Below are 8,604 nucleotides of genomic sequence, written 5' to 3' on the forward strand. Positions count from 1 at the left end.
TTGAGACTACAGGTGTGTGCCTCCATACCTGGCTAATTTTTTGTATTTTTAGTAGAGACGGGTTTTCACTGTGTTGGCCATTGTCTTATGAGTCATAAATATGAAACAAAAAACCGCAAAAAGGGTCTTAGACTTGCAAAGGACTGAAGACTTGTAATTTGACTTTTAAGGGTCTTAGCACTGCCTGTTGCACCATTGTTAATTATGCAGTTGGGCAAGCAAAATGGAGGAGGGTTGTAAAATTAAGGGACTGTACATCCAACACAAGGTTAGATATAAAGTCCTTTAGATGGAGCTAAGTTTTTCGTTTGTTTGTTTGTTTTTGTTTCTTTAAACAAAAATGGCTCATTCTCTGTTGAGACTGTCAAAAATTGTGAATGTCAACCCATATTTCAAGTTGTCAATGCGGGGTACTGGGAAAAGTTTTGAATTTGCAATATTTGTGCTTCAGATAAAGCTCATCAGCTGTAATACTTCCACTGTGCAAAGGTGGAGCTAACTTTTTACACAGTATGATCACTTAGTAGTCAAGTGAAAGAGGATAAGAAAAATTTTTAAATCTATAATCAAGGGTCTTTGGTTTGTATCTCTAAGGAAAAATTGGAAATAAGAGAACTAGGACAAAACAACACTAATTGGGATTTTTCCCAGATGTTCTCTTTATTCCAGGATCTGGTATGAACTGCTTGAGAGTTGAAAATAAGTTTTTCTCAAAGCTTAAAACAGGAAATAATGGTGAGATAGCTAAGGACCACATTTGAATGTAGTCTATACTACTTCCATAATGGATTCATGAGAACCGGAGAAGAAAACTAATTAAGATTCTAGAACCCAAAACAGCAGCTCACAAATCCCTTGGTGTCAGGACCCCATTATATCCTTAAATATATAATGAATCCATGTCATTTTTGTGTGTAGCTGTCAAAATTTGTGGTCTTAGGAATGCAAACTTAGAAACATTTAAAATTAGTTATTTTATTCTGGTTATTAACTTTAACCATAATTACATAGAATAGGAAAAATAACTTAGTTAAAAGATTACACTTTCCCAAACAAAAATGTTTATTGAGAGATATATATATTTTGTGCATCTCTTTAATGTATGACTTATTAGAAGGCAGCTAGATTCTCATATCTGTTTTTATATACAATCTTCTGTGATATAATAAATCACATAGCTTCTGGAAGATTTCACTGGAAGACTTTATACTCCCTAGATATAGTAAGTGAAAACAGTAGATATCATTATAATATTATTATAATTTTTAAAAAATCTTTGGAACCCCTATATTGTAACATGGTTCACACTTTAAGAATTACTTGTCTGGAGAAAATGCCCCAGCAGAGAGTGGATGTTAAAGTAATGCTTCTGAATGAATGAATATAAACCTCGGTTGCAACTTGCCTTAAAAGTTTGGCCTCAAATTGCATTTACTGTCATCTTGAGAAATAATCAATTAGACAAGTTTCTGTGTTCAGATTGCCACATTCATTAAGTCCTCACAAGTCTTGAGAGCATTGACTAACCTCTGCTGTAATAATCTGGATCTTAAGGCAAGAGAATGTGGCTAAGGAGAAACATAAGTGAGATCAAATTTCAACACAAATATCCAGGAAGGACTGTCACTGCTAAAAAGCTCTTTGAGCTCTTAATAATAAAACCAGTTAGGAATCTATCATATAGAATGTAATCCCAAAAATATTAAAAATCTCATTTTAATATGAAGAATATTATATTGACAATATATTGTATGTATATTATAGTGAATCTAGATAGACACATTAAAGTGTGAGATACATATATATATTTAACTTATAAACATGTATACCTATATAAATTCTAGCTGTGCTTAAAGAAATTAAGTTTTAATTATTATGAAAATATTATTTAAGATTTTAGACCAAAAGAAAGATTATAGTACAGCATCCTAATGAACTTTCTGTTTAAAAATAATGACTTTCTGTTGTGCCATTTACCTTTTTCAATGTAATCTCTTCACTAATATAGAATATCAAAATCTTATTATCTCATATATCCTGGGAAAGGTGCTTTCCTACTTTAACATTTTCAATATTTTGTAGTCTGATTGTCTTAATTAAAGTTTACAGCCTTGGTGAATTCTGGGGAATAAATTATATTGTCAAGGAAAAAATTTACAAATGCTAAAGATTAAAGGCATCATCCTTAAATATTAAATTGTCTTATTTTTACTTATCTTTTAAAAGATATTAATAATTTGGGTGTCATATTTTAGGACAGATTTTGTGCTAAACAAAGATAACCCTAATATGATATAATTTGGTGGAATACATGCATGTATAAGTGTGGGTGTATGTGTTTAAACATATATAAGAAAATAGTACTTTATAGAAGAAGGACTATTTTTATTTGATTTTCAGGCTTGTGGAATAATCTCAAAGCATGGATTCAAATTTAAAAGTACAGAAGAGCTGGCAAAGTTGCTAGGTTGAAGAAACTGAATTTAAGCCTATCATTCAGGGTCGGGGGATGGATGTTTATAGTCTGTAAAGACCAGAAGCTATGTTTGGTTAAGTAAAAAAGAGAAAGTGAATATGGGTGGTAAATATTACACTTTAGAAAACAAGGCAGTTTCACAGCATGTAACATTTATATTCACTGCTGAAAAAAGGCTGATACAGTTAGATCAGATAAGCTGTAAAAGAGAGCTTGGTTCGAAAGCTTAACGCCAGGCTGGAAAGAAGAGAAATGGAGTGTAGGAAAAGCTGCTCTGTAAGACTAGTGCTTCACTTACATCTAAACTCATGGATAACAACAATATCAGACAAAACAAAGCCTGCATGTCCTGCTGGCTCATAAATGCATTTACTTGCACTCTGTGTTCTCTCTTTCTCTGTATACATTTGCAGATGTGTATATCTATCTTCATTAAAACTCAATCAAGGGGAACATTTGTATTTCTAGCTGAAAAGCAGTTTTCATGTCTTGGTAAGTAAACTACTTTATTGTGTGCATATGATGGTAATGTAACTCAGAGAATGGCATTAGATAACACATTACTTTCTGTTTTGTTTAACCCAAGAAATTTTAACAAAAAGGTGAACTAAAATGGATAAGCATAAGGACTTAACGATAGAAAAATTATTTCCCCTTAGAAAGTCTGATAACTAAAGCATGAGAAGCCAGTGCTTCCTGATACCTATGTACGTTCCAGAACATTTTTTAAAAATTATCAGATAAATAATGAACATTTCTAAAAAAGTAAGCATTTTCTAAAAAATAAAAATAAATTCACCATGTTTATTTGTACCTATACTAAAATATAGTAATATAAAGAAAGTTTACGTTTGTAAACTTTTTTTTTTGCGGTTAATCCACAAAACCCCTAAATGAATTATAATCATTTGAATACTTGAATCACTTTCAAATATAAATACAGATTTTTCTTTTATAAATTTTGTTGTATGAGTATTCGGTTACATATTTTTAGTAAATGTATTTATATTAAGTATACATTTTATCATATATGAGGTATAGAACATTTAGTCTTTTCATGCATAAATTACCATTAAAATAATGTGAACCTTAAAGATACTATCTGATCCAAATACTAAAGCACAGATAGAGGTGATGGGGAGGAAGGCAGCAAATCACGTTGTCATGTGTGTACCTATGCAACAATCTTGCATGTTCTTCACATGTAACCCAAAACCTAAAATGCAATTATATATATATATAATGAAAAAAACTGAACTAGCTGGGTTTTATGGGAATAAGAAAAATAAACAAAGAAAATGTGTGTTACCAAAACCACTGCACTCAAGGTACTTCATCTCAATTCTACCCTCACTGGTACCTCTTCCTACCATCTTCACTTTCTTTTTAGTCCATTTGTATTACAGTTGGACTAATCATCCATTTCTTAGTCCTCTCAGCTAATATTTGAAGATAAATCTGAGTAAGATAACACATTATAATAATCCCAGAATAATTGTCTTTATCATAATCATTTATTTACTTACTTTTATCCTTTTTATTAAAAGAGATAAGTCATAAAATACATCACTTGTAATTAAAATATGTCAAAAATTACCAAAATTTTGTGAAGAGCAAACAGGCCTTAAAGATAACGTTTGCAGAAGCCTGTCAGTAAGAAGGCACAATATAAAGTCATACTTTCCCAGATGGCACATCTGTTCAACAACACAAGGAAAAACGATTCCCTATGAGAAATCCAGGAACCAGTTGAGAAGCTACTGCACTGCAGTGCACAAAACCAGCCTCATAGGAGCTGGTAGGAAAATGTGAAACACCTTCAAACCATTATCTTTCCCCATCTCACAACATCACCATGTGGAGTAAAACCCTGGATCAAAGTTTCTCCCTGGGAATTAAAAAAAAGACTGGAGCATATGTCCAATGTTCTGACTTTCTGGGGGCTGGCAAGTGATACTGACAGCTCATGATCTCAGGTGGCTGGGGGCTGCTGAGAACAAAGATGGTGATTTTTAATAGCACATATTCATTTCTCATAGCCCTCTTCTCTGGCACTATGCAGATCTAGCTTGCAGAAACCTCCATATTCAAGTTTCTTCTTGGAGAAGGAAAGAGCCTGGATGATGTAACTAACATTCCAAATTTTGCAGGGTTGACCAAGGAACTTGCTTCTCTTTTGCCTGTCTCCAAGTGCTAATGAGATCAAGCATACTCTGCATGACTGGGAACACTGAAAAGAGCAACAGCTTAAAGTATGCACTTATCTCCTATAGGCTGTCCCTCAGCACAGTGCCACATAATTGGGAAGAAACCTCACTTCCCAGCTTATCCTTGGGGAGGAAAAGCTCTAGATCTTACATACAACATTCCAACTTTTAAAGCGGCTGCACCAAGGACTGGCTTCTGTTTCAACTATCTCAGAACACTGGTAGGACCTAGCATACTCTAGATGTCTGAACACTGCTAAGAACAGGGCAAAAGTTTAGGCTAGTACACACTCACCAACCAGAAGCCTACTCCCAACTCAGCATAACATAATCAAGAAGACTCCCAGTGACTGGCTTATCTCTAAGGAGAGAAAGATATGATTAACACATTCGTCAAATTTAAAATTTTTAGGTGGTTGCCTGAGGGAATAAATTCAGTCTCACCTGTCTCACAGCATAGATGGATTCTGACATAGTGAAGATGCTTGGGGGGCACTGACAACAGGAAAATGAGTTTCTGCATGCTGCTACTCCAGAAGGCCCATGGAATAGTTGATGGATGCCAGAAAGAGCAAGAAATATACATTTCTAAAAAAACAAAAGCAGAAAGTCACTTGGAAATGTACATACACAAGTACAGAGAGGATGCATACACAGAGAGGTCTTAAAGACCCCAGCAATCTCTGGCTAGGCTAATGATGAAAGCCTTCTCCTATATGAGGCCACACTCTAAGGACTAGGAGAACAGGCTGTTTTTCTTATAATCTGTAGATACCAAACAAGGAGTAAATAAAAAGGAAGTAATAAGAAAACATGACCCACATACAGGAACCAATGAGTTATTCAGGGTGAAACAAAAGGATGCTAGGCAGCAACATGACAGCACATGAAAGCATAAACAAGTTGATAAAGGAAAACACATAGACAGTGCAAAATGTTATCATACTGTAAAGGTAGTATGTGAATCACTTCTAATCCTACTACACAAATTAAATGATTCGTGTTTATAAATGAATAAAAATAAAAAAATGTTAAGAGAGAAAACAAAAATATGTAAAATGTGACATAAATAAAATGTAGAGCAGGAAATATAAAAGTATAAAGGTTTGTATGCCATTGAAGTTGTTATTATCTGCTTAAATATGCTGTTATAACTATACAATGTTTTGTGTAAACCTGTGATAATCATTAAAAAAATTTTTCGAAAGAGACACAAAAGAAAATGAGAGGAATCAAATTGCATTGTTGCAGAAAATTAACTGAAAACAAAGAAAGGTAGGAAGAGAAGGAGAGAGGGGCAGAAGAAGTACAAGACAGACAGAATATAATTAACAGTTTAACAGCAACAGTAAGTACTTTTCTATCAATATTTACTACACACGTAAATGTATTAAACTTCTCAACCAAAAGGCATAGCATAGTTAAATGCATTTTAAAAACACATAACTACAGCAATAACAAAAGAAAAAAACAAGAAGCAAATATGTGCTGTTTATAAGGAGCTCAGTATAGATTTAAGGGCAGCCATAGGCTAAAGGTGAAGAAATGGAAAAAAAAAANAAAAAAAAAAAAAAAAAAAAAAAGTCCAAGCAAATGGTAATCAAAAGAGAACAGGGGTGACCATATTTATATTAGACAAAACAGACATTAAGTCAACAAATATCATAAGAAATAAAGAAAAATATTACGTAATGGTTAAAGAATGACTTCACCTGAAAAGTAAAAAATTCTTAAATAGTATCTACCTAACATCAGAACACCTAACTATGTGATATAAACATTGACAGAACTGAAGTGAGAAGTAGACGGCAATACAATAAAAGTAAAAGATTTCATTGCTTTCTTTTCAAAATGTATAAAGAATCTGGACAGAAATTTAATGAGCAAAGCAAGGATTTGAACAATACTAGAGAGAAAATTAAACTTACAGACACATGGAGACATTTTATAAAACAACAGAAGAATGAAGATTATTTTTAAGCACACAGGGAATGTTCTTCAGTATAGATCATATGTTAGTTCCCAAAACAAGACAACAAATTTGAGAATACTGAAATCATGCCAAACATCTCTTATGATCACAGTGGAATAAAATTAGAAATCAATAGTAGAAGAATAACTGAACAATTGACAAATACGTGAAAGCTATGCAACATATTTATAAGCAATAGTTCAAATATGATGTTTTTAAAAATTAGAAAATGTCTTACCAATATCAACATTAGAAAACATTGAATATAACCTAAAATAATGTCTTGCAGAAACAATAATTAAAACACAACTTACCAATATTTATAAGATGGATCAAAGGAGTACTAAGAGAAAAGTTTACAGTGATGAGTACCTACATTAAAAAAGAAGCTTTCAAATAAACTGTCTAACTTTATACCCCAAGAAACTAAAAAGGAAGAGAAAACTAACATCGAATTAGCAGAAGAAAAAAATTGAAAGATTAAAGCAGAAATATAAAAAGGAACAGAAAAAAACAATAAAAAAGTTAACAAATTGTTCTGTCTTTTTAAAGACAAGCAAAATTGGCAAATCTTTAGCTATACGAAGAAAAAAGAGAGAAGATTTGAATAAATAGAAATATAAATGAAAGAGGCACTACAGCCAGTGCCACAGAAATAAAAATGATTATAAGAAACTATTAAGAACAATTATATGTCAACAATGATGGGGTTACACCATTTCTAGAAGAAATAGATAAATTCCATGAGAGATGCAACTTACCAACACTGAATCATGAAGAAATTTAAAAAATTGAAGAGAACTTGTACCTATTAAGAATATTGAATTACTAATCAAAAACCTCCCAACAAAGAAAAGCCAGATTACTTCAGGACTAGATTACTTCAATGGTGAATTCTATCAACTACTTAAAAAAAAACATTAATGAGAAACATTCTTTCAAACTCTTCCAGAGTATTAAAGAGAAAAGAACTTCTCCAAACTCATTCTATGTGGCCAATATTATTCTGATACCAAAGCCAGAAAAAGACACTACCAGAAAATGTAGGCCAAAACACCTTGTCAGCATAGATGTAAAATTCATCAAAATACCAGCCAACGAAATTCCAGAAAGAGCACACTTAAAGGATCATACAGCGTAACGAAGTAGAATTTATCCCCAAGATGCATGGATGAGTTAACATATAAACATTAATGTGATACATTACATTAACGGAATGAATGCTAAAAATCACATGGTCATTTTTAAAGATGCAGAATGAAAAACATTGACAAAATTTAACCCCCTTTTATGATTTAAAAAAATTCCAGCAAACATATAGAAAGAAATTACCTCAAAATATTAAAGGCCACCTTGAAAAGCTTCTGGTTAGTGTTATACTCAAAGAGGAAACCCTGAAAGGTTTTTCTATAAAATCTGAAACAAAAATGTCTACTCCTGCACTTCTGTTTAACATACTATGAAAAGTCCAAGCTAATGCTATTAGACAAGAAAAAGAAACAAAGCACATCCCAATTTGAGAAGAAATGAGTGAAATTAACTTTGCTCACAGATGACATAATCTTGTATGTAGAAAATTCTCAAGATTTCACCAAAAAAACTTATCAGTTTAATAAACATGTTCAGTAAACTTACAGGGTAGAAATCAACATATAAAATCAATTTTGTTTCTACACACAAACAACAAACTATGTTTAAAGGAAATTTAAAAGATAATTCCATCATCGTAGCATCAAAAAATAAAATACTTAGAAATATATTGGACCAAGGCATAAAAAAGCTGAAATTGGAAACCTATAATGTACTGATAAAAGAAATTGTAGGATACACAAATAATTTTTAAAAACCCCATGTTCGCCGGGCGCGGTGGCTCAAGCCTGTAATCCCAGCACTTTGGGAGGCCGAGGCGGGTGGATTACGAGGTCAAGAGATCGAGACCATCCTGGTCA

The 8,604-nt window shown here is 32.5% G+C and overlaps 1 non-coding gene across 1 annotated transcript; it reads right to left on the reverse strand.

Annotated features, from left to right (window-relative positions):
• Window positions 1-349: 349 nt before the first annotated feature.
• On the reverse strand, window positions 350-491 carry LOC119472971. Its single transcript, XR_005202143.1, has one exon. It is a non-coding gene; the product is annotated as a U4 spliceosomal RNA (small nuclear RNA).
• Between the last annotated feature and the right edge of the window lie 8,113 nt (window positions 492-8,604).

This window comes from Cebus imitator, unplaced genomic scaffold (genome assembly GCF_001604975.1).
Source record: "Cebus imitator isolate Cc_AM_T3 unplaced genomic scaffold, Cebus_imitator-1.0 Scaffold7, whole genome shotgun sequence".
NCBI classification, from domain to species: domain Eukaryota; kingdom Metazoa; phylum Chordata; class Mammalia; order Primates; family Cebidae; genus Cebus; species Cebus imitator.